Source organism: Lycium barbarum, chromosome 3 (assembly GCF_019175385.1).
Source record: "Lycium barbarum isolate Lr01 chromosome 3, ASM1917538v2, whole genome shotgun sequence".
In the NCBI taxonomy this organism is placed as follows: domain Eukaryota; kingdom Viridiplantae; phylum Streptophyta; class Magnoliopsida; order Solanales; family Solanaceae; genus Lycium; species Lycium barbarum.
Window position 1 is genome coordinate 69,984,774 of NC_083339.1, and position 17,798 is coordinate 70,002,571.

Sequence of the window (17,798 nt, forward strand, 5' to 3'; positions counted from 1 at the left end):
GGAGATATGGACGTTTTAAGGTCGAAAGGTCAGTGGGCTATGCCCAACTCGGGACCAACCGGGTTGGCCCAAGAAAAATGAAAAGAAAAAAAAAATGAGGCCCAAGTTTAAGAGGGTGGCCGGCCAAACCCATGGCCCAAACCCACAAAAAAATTAATGAATTTTCCATGTGTTAAAATAGATGAAAGGGACCATATATTTATCACTTTATCCATTAGAAGTTTCAAGAAGCACAAAAGATGAAGAACAAAAAAAACAAAGGGCCATTTCGGCCAAGACCCATGGAAATTAAGTACCTTAAATATTGTTCCAAAAATTGTTTTCTTGTAGTATTCCTACCAATTCAAGTACCCTCTACAACGTGGTATAATTATTTCGGAAGATGGTTCATCCGTTTCATCGTTTCCGCACTTTGTTTAAGTGAAGAAGATTGGAGAAAAAGGTAAGAATTCATTCCATGTTATTATGTTATGACGGTTTGTTTGTGTTGTAGTATGTAGAAATGAGTAGAAAGTATGGAAATATGAAAGTTTACAAAGTGGGTATGTAAGTTGGCATGTAGCCGTGTGTGTATGTATGTTATATACATATGGTGAGTTGAATGTATGTTGTATTCTAGTTGTGAGTATGATGGAATTCATATTGAGAATGAAAGTTGAATGAATTTGGTTGAAGTTGGAAATATAGGTATTGGCCGTGTGGTATATGGAGATTAGAATGGGAATGAATTAATTTTGTTTAATATGTTGGTTGTGTTGTTGTGATCCTTATAGTGTAAAGGAAGGTAATATGATTTAAGTTGGCATTGAAATGGAATGTAAAAGATTATGTCATTCTAATATGATTTTATGATACTGTGGAAATGAAGTCGTTAAGGTGTAAATTATGATGATTGTTGATGAAGTTGGAAGATAGAAACATGTTATGAAAATGTTTGTTAAAGATTAGAAGTTTTGGTGGAATTGTGACTTTGGTGGAAAGTTTGTATATTGTGTATATCTTGTGAATATTTTGTGGAATTGATATGAAATGCTTCCAAATTATATTGTGATAATCTTGATTAATGATGAATGTGAAACCCTTGAGATTTGTTTGGAAATTTGAAGTTGAAATGGAAGTATCGCACTATGTTGGAAAGGGAACTAGTTGTGCCATATTGTGTCTTGTAGTTATTGTTGTTGTTGTTAGTGTTGTTATTGGGTTGTTGTTGATTGTTTTGTTCGAGTTGAATTCTCGGGGATGCTATATGTATAGGGGAAATGCTGCCAAATTTCTGTAGAAAAGTGTTGATTTGATATTTAAGTCCTAAAGTCTTAGGGTTAACATTTGGTAAATGTGACCATTTGTAGATTTTGGACGAAACGGGAAGTGAACTTGGAAAGGCGTAAAAAGCATAAAAGGTATGTAAAGCTATACCGATTCTTCTTTTGGCATGTCCTAGATGTACTAGGATCGGATTCGAGCCTCGGAAAATATTCTGTCTTTCGGAATCCGTGTTGAAATTGTCCCTTTTTCATTCAATGGAATTGAACCCTATAAGTACGCTTTGTTACAGAGTTGTGTAAACTTCCGCAAATTGTCTAGAAAGTTATGAAATGTCCCTAGGACCTCCGTAGGTTACTCCATAAGCTTAATATACGTAATTTGAGCCCACCGCTTCGGTTGTCCCGAGGTGGGCCCACTATTTCCGACCTTACCCTTTTTATGTTTATAACTTAATTTCAAGCGGTTCTAAAGGAAACGCCTTAACTACTCTTCTAACTACCAATTATACTTATTCTAAATACTTTATTGAATCTCTGTAAAGGTATGATATTTTGTGTCTCATTTAGTCTCCCACTATTCCCGCTTTGCCTTTTAGTGTACTATTGCCTTATTTTCGAACAATATAAAATGAAACGTTTTAACTATCCTTTTAACTACTAAGGAAAATTGTTTTAATGATTCCCTCAAGTCTGGTAAACTATTTTGGAATATGAAAATGATCCCAGAAGGATTATTCTTCTGTAACTCATTATGACATACGACATACACTTACTATGATTCTGTCTGATTTCATTGGTTTGATTTGTCATTCGATATGCCTCTTTGAGTCTCTGGAAATATATGGTATTTTTATTGCATTTAGTTTCTCACTACTCCATTCGTGGATGCCTCAATGTTTCCCACACTGAGCCCGGGCCAGGATATGTTGTCAAGCGTATTCCACTGCATTGTTCGCCGTACCTCGATGTGAGGGGGCAGGTATATATGTACATGGGTTGTGGAGTATGTTGTGCCATGTACACACATTCTGATATGATATGATCTGATATGGCCATCTGATATGATATGTTATGTTACGGGGTTATCCCCTACTCTGCTCCTTATGTGTTGTGGCACCAGCGTCGGGGGGTGGCCACGTTCTGTTTGCCGAGTCCCTTGGCAGGGGTCGGATATGATATGGTATATGTTTCTGTACACACTCCTCATGTTTTGAAAATATGCATTTGATACTTCGGATGTTACACTCACTCCTCTGTAAGTTCTGTTTCGGTTATGATCTTGTTCCGTAATGGGATCAGGTACGACCTATGTTTTCAGTGAATACTATTTATGCTATATGATCAGAATTTTGCTAATCTGGATATTCAGTTCATTTTCTGTATCTTCTGCTTCGATTATGACTTTGTTTACTACGTTCCGTGCTTTACATACTCAGTACATATTTCGTACTGACCCCCTTCCTTCGGGGGCTGCGTTTTCATGCCGCGCAGGTACAGACGACAGATTTGCTGACCCGCCTGCCTAGGACATCTATTCTGCTATTTTGGGAGTGCTCTTTTGTCCAGAGCCTATATGTTGGTACAGTCTGCTGCTATTGTATATATGTATGCTATTCAGGGGTATGACGGGGCCCTGTTCCGTCTTATGATTCTGTTATAATCTGTAGAGGTCTGTAGACATACTTGTGTGGGTTCTGTATATGTTTTTGATGATATGATCTGTGACAGCCTTATCGGCTTCCATGTACTATGTCGGTTCATTTATGATAATTACTAACGCCAATTGATTTTTACATTTAAAAATATTCTGCTGATATGCTAGTTGGGTTATTGGGTACGTTTGGGTGTCCAGCACAGACACTAGTCGCGGCCTACGGAGTTGGGTCGTGACATAAACATACGGACAGGACAAGACCCCGTCATGCCCAAAATATACATGTACACAAAAGAATGATCATAAGCACCTCCGGACAATGGAGTGCTCTCAAATCAGCCGCTAGCTCCTATGAGTCCGGATCAGGATCAACTCCCTGTCTACCTGTGGGCATGAACACAACGTCCAAAGAAAACGGACGTCAGTAAGAATATTGTACTGAGTATGAGAGGCATAAACAATGAAATAAGTCAATGATATAAAAGAGATATCAATATGGAACATCTGTGTCTGACTGTCAAGTATAAAGGAAATAAGTCCTACTGTCTTACTCATACTCACCATCATATCATATATGCATAATGAATAATATAAACTGCCCGTCCATATAGGTACGGTGTGATACCGTATAAGTTGCCCGTCCATATCGGATCGGTGTGATAATCATAACATTAGCCTGCGTCCAGGCCTCTCGCGTCCGGTGTATAAGCTGCCCACTATAGTGGTGTGTGTATTTGCCCGACCATATAGGTACGGTGTTTCATCATCATCATATGCTCATTATCATAATATACTCATTATAGTATACTCATTATAATATACTCATTATAGTATGCTCATCGTAATATACTCAATATAATGTACCTATCATAATGCATGCACAAGGCTCAAGAACGACCATACTTTATCGGGGTGACGTAAGGTCATGATCCCCCGATTCCATTATAGAACATACATTGACCTTCTGCCTCACCTTGAAGGAAATAGCATATAAGGTGATTGTAAGCGATAAATAGCATCATTAACGTTATTGGATTATCATATCATACATTTTAGAATCTCTATACTTTAACTCATCATCATCACTATAGGATTCATAACCTATCTCTTATCTCATACCGCTATTCATGGGTATAGACTTTTGGCTTTCGCAATGTAGGAATTCATGAATAGGAAAGAAGAGTCATGATATGGGATTCATGCCATTAGAAGGAAAGGGACTAGCCTCACATACCTTTCTCGTTTAATTAGTCTATCGTTCGCTTGTTCTCCTTCAATGTCACGTTTCTACCTTCAAGAGAGAATTCGCATTAACGTTACTTACTCGACCATAAGAAACCGCTACTAGTTCTAGAAAAAATTGGGCAGCATTTCCTTTGTTTAAACTACCTTCCCATATTCTATATCAACTCTCAAACGTTCATAACAACATTCTCAATATGATAGACAACACTCATCATTCGTTTACAATATCCGTATTTCACAATTTGTCTTCAATTTCTCCATAGTCATGGCCATGGTTCATTGTTGCATTTTTCTCGCATAGGATACTCATTCCATGTTCTAAATGTCATTCATAACATTTCTATAATCACAAATTATCAATGATCATGGCTCAATTCAAACCTTTACTCAACATTGCAACTATTCACACTTTCATAACCCATTTCTTACATCCTTCTATAATCCAAGTGTTTCAACTCTTCCATACCCTAAATAACATGTAAACGCCATAGAACATACCTTGGATGTTGTAGGAACAAGCCTTGAGTGGTATTACTCTTCTTGCACGAAAACCCTAGTTTTCTTCTCTTGAAATTTCTTAACTTGGATGAACTTTGATGAGTTTCATACACTGGATTCACTTGGATTCTTGATATTGATCTTTGGTTTCCTTTGTTTTCTTGTAGATGAAGAGTGGAGAATATTCTAGAGGTTTCTAGAGAGAAGTATCGTGGAAATGAAATGAATTAATGAGCTTGGGTCTCCTTTTTAATGACTTAAAATCTGATCTGAAATGAACAGTAGTTGAAGTGCACAGTGGTCGTAAACCCAGTTTACGGTCCGTATTTCGGTTTACGGCCCGTATTCTGTGGGTGTATTTAAGCATAACAGAACCGGAAAGTCAGACTGAGGACATGGTGGTTTAACGAGCCGTATTTCAAGTCGTATTTAACCATTCAAGCATTTGGCAGAAAGTTGATGTTTTGGAAGTTGAAATGCGACATGGCAGTTTATGGCCCGTAAACTACTTTACGGTCCGTATTTAATTTTATGATCGACTGGGCCGAAGTGCAAATCTGCAACTTTCACATCTTCAGAACCTATAATTAGTCATTGTGGAGCATAACCTATCTCTTATTGCAATTGCTTTTGGAAATCTAACTTAGGGTCGTCAAACGTCATTTCCCTCTGATTAAAACATCGTATACTCATATTCTTCGTTAGTCTATTCACTGTACGAGATTGGAAATTTCCGATGTGTAACATTCTTCCCCCCGTTTGGAACATTCGTCCTCGAATGTTAAGTCATCGGGGATTCTAGAAAGATTTCGCCAGAGTTTCCCCTGTAATATGGCGCTACCATCCTGTCACAACAACCCATAATATCATTGCCTCACTGGGCTACATCACAATATCAACATATTTATTGCCACACACGACCAGAAGCATGAAAAGTAAGCATATATAACTTATATCATTGGTGTTTCATCTTGAATCTCTCCCGGGGGTTGAAATAAATGCGGGTACGTGGATTTTATCTTCTCTTCCGCCTCCCAAGTCATTTCTTCTCGGTTATTGTTTCGCCACAAGACTTTAACTGAAGCCACTTCCTTGTTTCGAAGTCTTCGTACTTGCCTGTCTAAGATGGCAATAGGTACTTCTTCATATGTTAACTTTTCTGTCACTTGCACATCATCTATTGGGACAATCCTTGTGGGATCCCCAACACACTTGCGGAGCATCGAAACATGGAAGACTGGATGGACTGATTCAAGCTCCGAAGGAAAGTCCAATTCATAGGCTACATGACCCACCTTGCGGATAATTTTATAGGGTCCAATGTATCTAGGACTTAACTTCCCTTTCTTGCCAAATCTCATCACCTCTTTCATTGGCGACACTTTCAAAAATACCTAATCATCAACCTGGAATTCCAAGTCTCGTCGGCGATTGTCCGCATAACACTTTTGGGGACTTTGGGCTGTCAACAATCGGTCTCGGATCACCTTGACCTTTTCTACCGCTTGCAGAATCAATTCAGGACCTATCAACTGTACTTCTCCTGTTTCGAACCATCCAATCGGGGATCTACACTGCCTTCCATATAATGCTTCATACAGATCCATTTGGATACTGGAATGGTAACTATTGTTGTATGCAAACTCAATAAGGGGTAAGTTATCATCCCAACTACCACCGAAATCCAGCACATATGCTCGTAGCATATCTTTTGAGGTCAGAATAGTACGTTCAGCTTGTCCATCAGTCTGCGGATGAAATGCCGTGCTAAGTTTCACTTGAGTACCCTGACCTTCTTGAAAGGATTTCCAGAACATGGCTATAAACTGTGCTCCTCTATCTGTGATAATGGACAATGGAATACCATGGAGTCGCACAATTTCTTTGAGATACAACCTCGCATAATCTTCTACTGAGTATGTGGTTCTGACCGGAAGAAAATGAGCTACTTTCGTAAATCTATCCACGATTACCCATATAGAATCATACCTGCCTCGAGAATGAGGTAACCCCACAATAAAATCCATGTTGAGTACTTCTCATTTCCAAGTAGGTATTTCCATTGCTTGCAATAATCCTCCTGGCATCTGATGTTCGATCTTTACTTGTTGACAATTTGGACATTGAGCCACAAATTCCGCTATATCTCTCTTCATGCCATCCCACTAATATATTAATTTAAGATCATGATACATTTTGGTTGCGCCTGGGTGAATGCAATACCGAGAACAATGTGCTTCTTCTAGAATTTGTCGACGCAATTCTGCCACATCCGGCACACAAAGCCTACTCCGGTATCTAAGAATTCAATCCGTGGAAACTTCAAATGGGGACTTTTTTTTTCATGAGACATGTTTCTGTAATGGCACAATTTAGGATCTTCATACTGGTGCTCTTTCACTTCCATGCTCAAGGATGAAACTGTGGGATCATTAATACAAATCCCTGCACTACCCGAATAAATCACACGCACTCCAAGATTAGCTAATTGGTGGAGCTCATGAACCATCTCTTTCCTTTCCGGAGGGACTTCACATAAACTGCCCATTGATCGGCGACTAAGCGCATCGGCAACCACATTTGCTTTTCCGGGGTGGTATAAGATATTCACATCATAATCTTTCAACAATTCTAACCACCGCCTTTGTCGAAGATTTAACTCCTTCTGTTTGAAAATGTACTGGAGGCTTTTATGATCGGTATAGATGTCAACATGCACACCATACAAATAATGTCTCCACATTTTCAATGCATGAATAACCGCAGCTAATTCAAGATCATGAGTTGGATAGTTCTTTTTATGTTTCCGCAGCTGCCTCGAAGCATATGCAATAACTCTACCGTACTGCATTAATACGCATCCTAACCCAACACTAGAAGTATCACAATACACGACGTAGCCATCTGTCCCTTCTGGAAGTGTTCAAACCAGAGCTGAGGTTAATCTGTCCTTCAACTCTTGGAAGCTGCGTTCACAAGCATCATTCCATAGAAATTTGGCTGACTTCTGGGTTAGCTTCGTCAATGGGGCTGAAATAGATGAGAAGCCCTCTACGAATCTTCTATAATAACCTGCCAATCCCAGAAAATTACGAACATCCGTAGGCGTTGTAGGCCTTGGCCAAGTCTTCACAGCTTCAATTTTCTGAGTGTCGACTCGAATGCCATCATCCGAAATAACATGGCCCAGAAATGTTACAGAATTTAGTCAAAACTCGCACTTTGAAAATTTTGCATATAATTCCCGAGCTCAAAGAATGCTAAGAACAATTCGCAAATGATCTGCATGTTCCGATTCTGTGCGAGAGTACACAAGAATATCATCAATGAATACTATCACAAATAAGTCCAAGAGTGGCCTGAACATATTATTCATCCAAATTCATAAACACGGCCAGAGCATTGGTCAGCCCAAACGACATTACTCGGAACTCATAGTGGCCATATCTCGTTCTGAAGGCTGTTTTGGGAATATATTCTTCTCTAACCCTCACTTGATGATAGCCCAACCTCAAGTCTATTTTGGAAAACCACTTGGCACCCTGTAATTGATCGAATAAATCATCAATCCATGGGAGAGGATATTTGTTCTTTATCATCACTTTGTTCAACTGCCTATAATCGATGCACATTCATAGGGATCCGTCTTTCTTTCTCACGAACAAGACAGGTGCTCCCCACGGTGATGAACTGGGTCTAATAAACCCCTTTCCAAGCAAATCTTTCAACTGTGCTTTTAGCTCTTTCAATTCTGCCGGAGCCATTCGATATGGAAGAATAGAAATAGGCTTGGTGTCCGGCAACACATCAATGGCGAAGTCAATCTCTCTTTTTGGAGGAAGACCTGGAAGTTCGTCTGGAAATACATCCGGAAATTCATTCACTGCCGGAACGGATTGGAAAGTTGGGGACTTTGCCTCGGTGTCATGAACCCGAACTAGATGATAAATATAGCCTTTGGCTATCATCTTCCTTGCCTTAAGGTAGGAAATAAACCTACCCTTCAGAGATGCTGCTTTACCCTTCCATTCAAGCAGGGACTCTCTCGGAAATTGGAATCGAACCACTTTGGTTCGGCAATCGACATTAGCATAACACGATGCCAACCAATCCATGCCCATAATCATATTAAAATATAACATTTCTAGCTTAATCAAATCAGCTTTGGTCTGGCGATCACATATCACAACTACATAATTTTTATACACTTGTCTCGCTATCACGGGATCACCAACCGGAGTAGATGCCTCAAAGGGTTTGATTGACTCAGGTTTCACCCCAATACAACCAGCAACATATGGAGTAATATAAGAGAAAGTAGAACCCGGATCTATCAATGCATACACATCAGGGGAGAATATAGACAATGTACCTGTAACCACATCCGGAAAGGACTCAAGATCTTGTCGTCCGGCTAAAGCATATACACGGGGGTCTCCTCTGGCTATAATCTCCCTCAAACTGAGAATCCGAGACCCTCGAACTCTGACCCTGTCCTGAACGAAGGGAGCGATCAAATCTCCTACCCATAAATTGAGGAGGTGCACTGGTCACTGACTGGCCGGAATGTCTGGAGTAAGTCTGCCTTGATCCCCCTCTATAATCACTGCCTGCCCCCATAGATCTAGCTCTCTTACTTTGCCTTCTATCAATATCGCGATCACTTCTTTGTGGTTGCTGTCGTCCTTCTGGATTCTGAGCATGGGCTTGTATTCAGGAAATATCCATCCCGTCTTGCAACGAAGCCGTCAAACAGTATTTAAATAAATGTGGTCCCAATCCACTCACAAATCTATGTACCCGATCTCCCATGTCGGCAACTATAGACGGGGCACATCTAGCCAATGAATTAAATTGTAGGCTATACTCCCAAGCACTCAGGCTTACTTGCTTCAAATTAAGAAATCTATCCGCTCTAGCTCGGCGGACCTCAGGTGGCAAGTAATGACGAATGAAAGCATCTATGAATTCTTGCCAAACCGGAGGAGGCGCATTCTCTCCTTTTGACAATACCCAATTATTATACCATAAGACTGCCACATCCCGGAGTCTATAAGATGCCAACTCCACGGATTCAGTTTCAGAGGCATGGACAATCCTCAATGTCCTCAACATTTCATCAATGAAACCTTGCGGATCTTCATCCGGTTTTGACCCGAAAAACTCCGTAGGACTTAGACTCATAAAATCACGGGCTCTGGTACTTGCTGCCCGATCACTTGAACTCACATTTTGTCGCTGTGCCTGTGTGGCAACCAATTGTGTCAATAACTGAATAGCTTCGGTCATTTGTTGACCCGAAGCAGCCAGTGGAGGAATTGGAGCTGAAGCTCCTCCTTGTTCTTCTACATTAGGCGGGGTGGAGGAAGTACTAGATGGGGCATCATTTTGTGACTCACCCTCTTCCACATTCATTGGCGGCTCTCTTTCTACCCGCCTCTTTGTTGTAGTCTTTCCCTTCTGGGCAGCTGTAGCTTTTCCTTTTGGCGGCATTCTGAAATCACAACACACTATTAGGGAGGATAAAATCTTATACACGGCTCTATCGCATGATCTCATAAGAAAAAAGATGGTCATTTTTCCTAAATGCCCTGTAGCCACTTATTTATAGATGTGGCGCGCAACACACCATAAACAAGACTCTACTAGACACGGCTCGTAGACACTTCCTGGGACTGAACTGCTCTGATACCACTTTTGTCACGACCCAGCTAGGGGCCGCGACGGGTACCCAGAGCTAACCACCGAGCACCGCTATTTCTTCTTCTAACCTTATTCATTTAATGCTCTTTTATCAATTTCATAATCAAATCATGAGAAAATCATCTTCCATTTGAAAACATAAATACTTTCATATACATATGCCTCTCGACCATCAAAATAATATATATATATATATATATATATATATATATACACAGTAGCAATCTCGTGAGACTATCTAACCCACACTGCGTTTCTACGAGCCTCTACTGGAGTGCTAAACATACGGACGGGACAAGACCCCGTCATGCCCAAAATATACATGTACACAAAAGAATGATCATAACCACCTCTGGACAATGGAGTGCTCTCAAATCAGCTGCTAGCTCCTATGAGTCTGGATCAGGATCAACTACTTGTCTACCTGTGGGCATGAACACAGCGTCCAAAGAAAACGGACGTCTGTACGAATATTGTACTGAGTATGAGAGGAATAAACAATGAAATAAGTCGATGATATAAAAGAGATATCAATATGGAACATCTGTGTCTGACTGTCAAGTATAAAGGAAATAAGTCATACTGTCTTATTGATACTCACCATCATATCATATATTCATAATGTATAAATATAAACTGCCCGTCCATATAGGTACGGTGTGATACTGTATAAGATGCCCGTCCATATCGGATTGGTGTGATAATCATAACATTAGCCTGTGTCCAGGCCTCCCGCGTCCGGGGTATAAGCTGCCCACTATAGTGGTGTTTGTATCTGCTTGACCATATAGGTACGGTGTATCATCATCATCATATGCTCATTATCATAATATACTCATTATAGTATGCTCATCATAATATACTCATTATAATGTACTTATCATAATGCATGCACAAGGCTCAAGAACGACCATACTTTATCGGGGTGACGTAAGGTCGTGATCCCCCAATTCCGTTATAGAACATACATTGACATTCTGCCTCACCTTGAAGGAAATAGCATATAAGGTGACTGTACGCGATAAATAGCATCATTAACGTTATAGGATTTTCATATCATACATTTTAGAATCTCTATACTTTAACTCATCATCATCACTATAGGATTCATAACCTATCTCTTATCTCATACCGCTATTCATGGGATAGACTTTTAGCTTTCGGAATGTAGGAATTCATGAATAGGAAAGAAGGGTCATGATATGGGATTCATGCCATTAGAAGGAAAGGGACTACCCTCACATACCTTTCTCGTTTAATTAGTCTATCGTTCGATTTTTCTCCTTCAATGTCACGTTTCTACCTTCAAGAGAGAATTCACATTAACGTTAGTTACTCGACCATAAGAAACCGCTACTAATTCTAGCGAAAATTGGGCAGCATTTCCTTTGTTTATAATACCTTTCCCATATTCCATATCAACTCTCAAACGTTCATAACAACATTCTCAATATTATAGACAACACTCATCATTCGTTTACAATATCCGTATTTCACAATTTGTCTTCAATTTCTCCATAATCATGGCCATGGTTCATTGTTGCATTTTTCTCACATAGGATACTCATTCCATGTTCTAAATGTCATTCATAACATTTCTATAATCACAAATTATCGATGATCATGGCTCAATTCAAACCTTTACTCAACATTGCAACTATTCACACTTTCATAACCCAAGTGTTTCAACTCTTCCATACCCTAAATAACATGTAAACGCCATAGAACATACCTTGGATGTTGTAGGAACAAGCCTTGAGTGGTATTACTCTTCTTGCATGAAAACCCTAGTTTTCTTCTCTTGAAATTTCTTAATTTGGATGAACTTTGATGAGTTTCATACACTGGATTCACTTGGATTCTTGATATTGATCTTTGGTTTCCTTTGTTTTCTTGTAGATGAAGAGTGGAGAATATTCTAGAGGTTTCCAGAGAGAAGTATCGTGGAAATGAAATGAATTAATGAGCTTGGGTCTCCTTTTTAATGACTTAAAATCTGATCCGAAATGAACAGTAGTTGAAGTGCACAGTGGTCGTAAACCCAGTTTACGGTCCGTATTTCGGTTTACGGCCCATATTCTGTGGGTGTATTTAAGCATAACAGAACCAGAAAGTCAGACTGAGGACATGGTGGTTTACGGCTCAGTTTACGGGCCGTATTTCAGTTTACGGTCCGTATTTCAAGTCGTATTTAACCATTCAAACATTTGACAGAAAGTTGAAGTTTTGGAAGTTGAAATACGACATGGCAGTTTATGGTCCGTAAACTACTTTACGGTCCATATTTCATTTTATGATCGACTGGGCCGAAGTGCAAATCTTCAACTTTCACGTCTTGAGAACCTATAATTAGTCATTGTGGAGCATAACCTATCTCTTATTGCAATTGCCTTTGGAAATCTTACTGAGGGTCGTCAAACGTCATTCCCCTCTGATGAAAACATCGTATACTCGTATTCTTCGTTAGTCTCTGCACTGTACGAGATTGGAAATTTCTGAGGTGTAACAATTTAGAATATGTCCGTAATCCATGAAAATCCATACTTTGCTTTCCATGGGTTCTTAAATGCAAGGTATGAACCTTTATGTTTATTTTCATGAACTTCTACATGTTTCCATGTTTTCACACAAGTTGTACTATATATCTATCTTCGTGTTATAATATAATCACGAGTCATGTTTATATAATTCATGGTCTACTAAGACAATTACATCCATGTTCATGTTTTGGGAGTTTTACTGTTATATCCCGCATTTTGTACATTCGGATATTTCAAGAAAATCGCGATAAGTTAAGGGCAAGGCTATACTTTCGATTTTGTTTAACACACAAGTTACTTAGGAATATAATTGGAATGGAATATTAAGGGCAAATTTGGAATTAGGAAATTAATTCTTCATGAACCACAAAAAAAAGCCACAAGTGGCCGTGTGGCTTGGTGTGGGCTCCCACCAATGCCTTGGCCAATTGCTTCAAGCCATGAGGTGGGGCATGTGTTCACTTTGTATGGGCCATGTAATTATATATATATATATATATAGATGGGTGATGACCAAGCAAGGCTCATTATTCATCTTTTCCAACTCTAGAAACTTGAAGAAACTTGGAGAAAAAAAAAAGAGGGAACCATTCGGCCAAGGCTAGCTGAAATTGGTCCCATGAAAAAAATTGATCAAAAAAATATTTTCTTCTAGTAATTCAACCAATTGGAAGGTCCTTACTAACGTGGAGTAGTTGTTGGAGCAATCAAACCATTCATATGTGCAATTTACAACTCTAGCCAAGTAAGAAGAAAAGTGGAAAAAGGTAAGGTTAAATCTTCTCTTTCGTGTGTCATGGATGATTTGTGCATGTTGTAGTGTGTAGAGATGGATGAAATTCATAAAACTATATGTGTTGAGTTGTAGTCGTGTAGGTGTTTGTGTTGTGTGGAAGGGATGAATTAATTTTACTTAGCATTTTAGTTGTTGTTGTTGTGGATTCTATGATGCAATGGAGGTTTAATGGTTCAAGTTGGCGTTGTAATTGTTTGTGGGTTGTTGTAGGAATTAATGTGATTCTAATATGGTTTCTTGTAATCATGAGAATGAAGTTGTTAACGTGTAAATTGTTGGTGTAGTTCATGAACTTGGGACCAAGGAATGTGTTGTTGTTGTTGTTTTTATTGAGCTTGGAAGATTGCGGATTGTGTTGTTGTGGTTGATTTGAATGTAAATGAAATGTCGTCGAATTATGTAGAAATGTTTACTAACGTTACAATGCAATTCGAACTAATTGTTGAAGTGGTCAATATGGTTGTTGGTATTGTTGTTGACGATTTGGCCGAGTTGAATTCTCGGGGATGGTTGAATTTATAGGGGAAATGCAACCCAAATTTCTGTAGGTGGATTGCTAGTTTAGAACCGGATTCCTAAATACCTATAGCTAATGTTTGATATCTTTTGACATTGTTGTAGATCTTGCGAAAGCCGAGACTTAAGCTCGGATTAGCTTAGGAAGCAGGCAAGGTATGTAAGGCTTACCCTTTCCTTCTTTTGGCATGTCCTAGAGCTAAGTAAGGTATGACACGCGCCTTGGGGTAACTCTATTCTTTAGTTCCGAGCTTGTTTACGATTCTAATTCACTTCTTGACACTAGCCTTCTTAGTACAGTCAAGCTTATTGTATGATTGAATAACGAGCAAAGCATAGAGAGTCCCTATTCCAAAAAGGGTTCTGCAAGGGTTAACGTCCATAACTTTCTTATGCTAACTCGGATTGACTCGAAACGTGTTATGATCCTTCAAGTGTCGATTAGTGTACTTACCTATCGAGTCTTAAAAAATTGATTTATTTGCATATAGTTTCTCACTACTCTGCACGTGCATGCCTCAATATGTCATTCACTGAGTCCCGGGCCAGGACACGTTCTCGTGCGTACTCCACTGCATTGTTCACCGCGTCCCTCACTAGAGGGTCGGGGCACGTTATATATATATATATATATGATATGATGACATGATGATATGATGATACGGGGGTGGCGGCCAGGATGGCATATGATGACTCTATTCACCGAGTCCCTCACTAGAGAGTCGGAACACGTTATATGTATATATGATATATGATGTTGACATGCATGATTTTCATTTCAAAAGGCAAGTGTATTGATGCTTTTAACAGTCATACCTGTTTCTGGTAATTCTCCGTTTTAGTTATGACCCTTTTTACTGTATTTCATGCCTTACATGCTCAGTACATATTCCGTACTGACCCCCTTTCTTCAGGGGCTGCGTTTCATGCCCGCAGGTACAGACGCTCGTTGCGGTGACCCGTCAGCCTAGGACCTCCATTCTGCTACTTTGAAGTGCTCCCTTGTTCCGGAGCCTATACTTTTGGTATAGATCCTTCTGTTGTATATATATATTTCTAATTAGGGTACGGTGGGGCCCTGTCCCGCCGTATGACACTGTTGTTACTCTTAGAGGCCTGTAGACATACATGTTGGTCATGGGTGGTCATCGTTCAGTTATGTCTGTGTGGATTACGTTTTGGCAATTTCTTGTATTATGATAACCTGACCGGCTTCTGTGTGATATCATATGTGACAGCTTATACAGCGTTTTGTCTTGCACTATAAAAGCCCTTAATATGCTAAACACAAGTATGATAAATGTCAATCTGGTTGAGTCGTGACAACATAGGTTGAACGATAGATAGTATGATAAGGGGTGCTCAGTAGTTAATACTGCGTACCTATCATGACCCTCTGGTCGGGTCGTGACAGAAGTCGTATCAGAGCGGTTCATCCTCGGAATGTCTACAAGCCGTGTCTAGTAGAGTCTTGTTTATCGGTGTGTGGTGCACCACATCTATAAACAGGAAGCTACGGGACATTTAGGATGTTATCTTTCCTTCTTACTCTAGATAGTGCGATAGAGCTGTATTATCAGGATGGTTCCTCTCTAACGAATTGTTGTGTCTACAACGATGCCCCAAAGAGAGAGATAGTGTCAGTGTCTAGGAAGATCGCTTCTGATTCTTTTTCCTGCAGGTGATTGTAGATTAACGACAGATGAAAAGATCAGCTTCAGATAGTGGGGGTGCTAAGAAGGCCCCTAGAGTATCTCCAGGACCGAGTAAGAGGAGCCTTAGCTATTCTATTGAGACTGATCCTTCGGAGGATCCGGCGACGATTCCTCCAGAGTTTATGGATCCCAGAGAGGAGGACCTCGCAGAGGACAGTTACGATACAGATCCATCTGAGTATTCCTTTAGGACACCGGAGGAGGAGATTTCCGGGGCTATGCCAGCTGCTCCTATGGTAGAGCACTACGTTAGACAGGCCTCCCCGGTGAGTGTTACGGACTACTCTAGTCCCCTATCCTGGCCGTCAGTGAACCAGGAATTGCCCGGTTATCTATACTCCTCAGATTCAGATGCGAGCGATGACGAAAGTCAGACGAGCAGATGGCGGGTAGACAATGATGAGGAGCACACTTCACATGGCAGCCCACCAGATCAGACTAGAGACCGGTCGGCCACAGGTATATGAGTCCTCTTTGGAATTTTTTTTAGGTATGTGTAATTTCTGTAGAGTATTATTTAATGGTGGCGAGCTGAAACCCAAAGAGGCCGATGACCCAGTATTTATAAGTAACTACGACTAAGGTGTCTCCGCCACCAGTGGGAATCTGGAAACCCCGGATTAAAGGTAGTCATACATATAGATGAAAAGTGAATATTAAGGATTTAAAAGGCTAACACGGTAATCGTATAGTCAGAAGAGTAAAAGACACTCTCTAGTTTAGAGGGAGACACGTTACGAGAATATTTTGGAAGTTGTTAAGACACCGACTTGCTCCAGATTACGTGATGAAGGTAATGCGTTTAGGTGGATGCAATCATACCAGCATTAACGCACCAAATTTCATCAGAATTTTGAGGTTAAGCGTGCTGGGGTAAGGGAAATTTCAGGATGAGTGACGCCCTGGGAAGTGTACTAAAGGTTCCATAAATGTAAACATAAGAGACAAATAAGAAGTTAGGGAAGTCTAAAGAAAATTAGAGTATGCGGAGTGGTTAAAAACCTTGAAGAGGTCGCGTAGGCTAAGGCGGAGCTCCCGGTTCTAGCGGTCCTTCGAACCGCATATATGCCTTGGCCAGCCAACAGGACCAGGAGGCGTCACCAAATGTGGTTACAGGTATATTATTGATCTTCTCCCGAGATGTATATGCATTGATAGATCCAGGCTCTACTTTATCGTATATCCCCCCCTGGTTGCTAGTAGAATTGGGATAGAGCCCGAACCGATAGAACCGTTCGAGGTAGCTACACCAGTTAGAGATTTCGTTATAGCAACGCGAGTATATAGAGACTGTTCCGTAGATATATGTGGTCGTTGCACCAAAGCGGATCTGATTGAGCTAGGTATGACTGAATTTGATGTTATTATGGGTATGGACTGGCTAGCTTCTTGTTATGCCAACGTCGACTGTCAGAAGAAAGTAGTTCGCTTCCAGTTTCAAGGAGAACCCATTTTAGAGTGGACGGGAAGTACAGCATCGCCGAGGGGTAAGTTTATTTTATACTTCAAGGCTAGAAAGATTATTAAGAAGGGGTATATTTATCATTTGGTTCGTGTGCATGACATGAAAGCAGAGGCATCCACTCTTCAGTCGGTCCCAGTAGTCAATGAATTTCCGGATGTATTTCCAGACCAGCTTCCAGGTCTTCCACCTGAGCGGGAGATAGAGTTCACGATAGATGTGCTGCCAGATACTCAGCCTATATCTATTCCTCCCTACAGAATGACACCTGCAGAACTGGAAGAATTGAAGGAGCAGGTGAGGGATTTGTTAGAGAAGGGCTTCATCAGGCCCAGTACATCACCTTGGGGAGCACCGGTATTGTTTGTGAGGAAGAAAGATGGATCGCTACGGATGTGTATTAA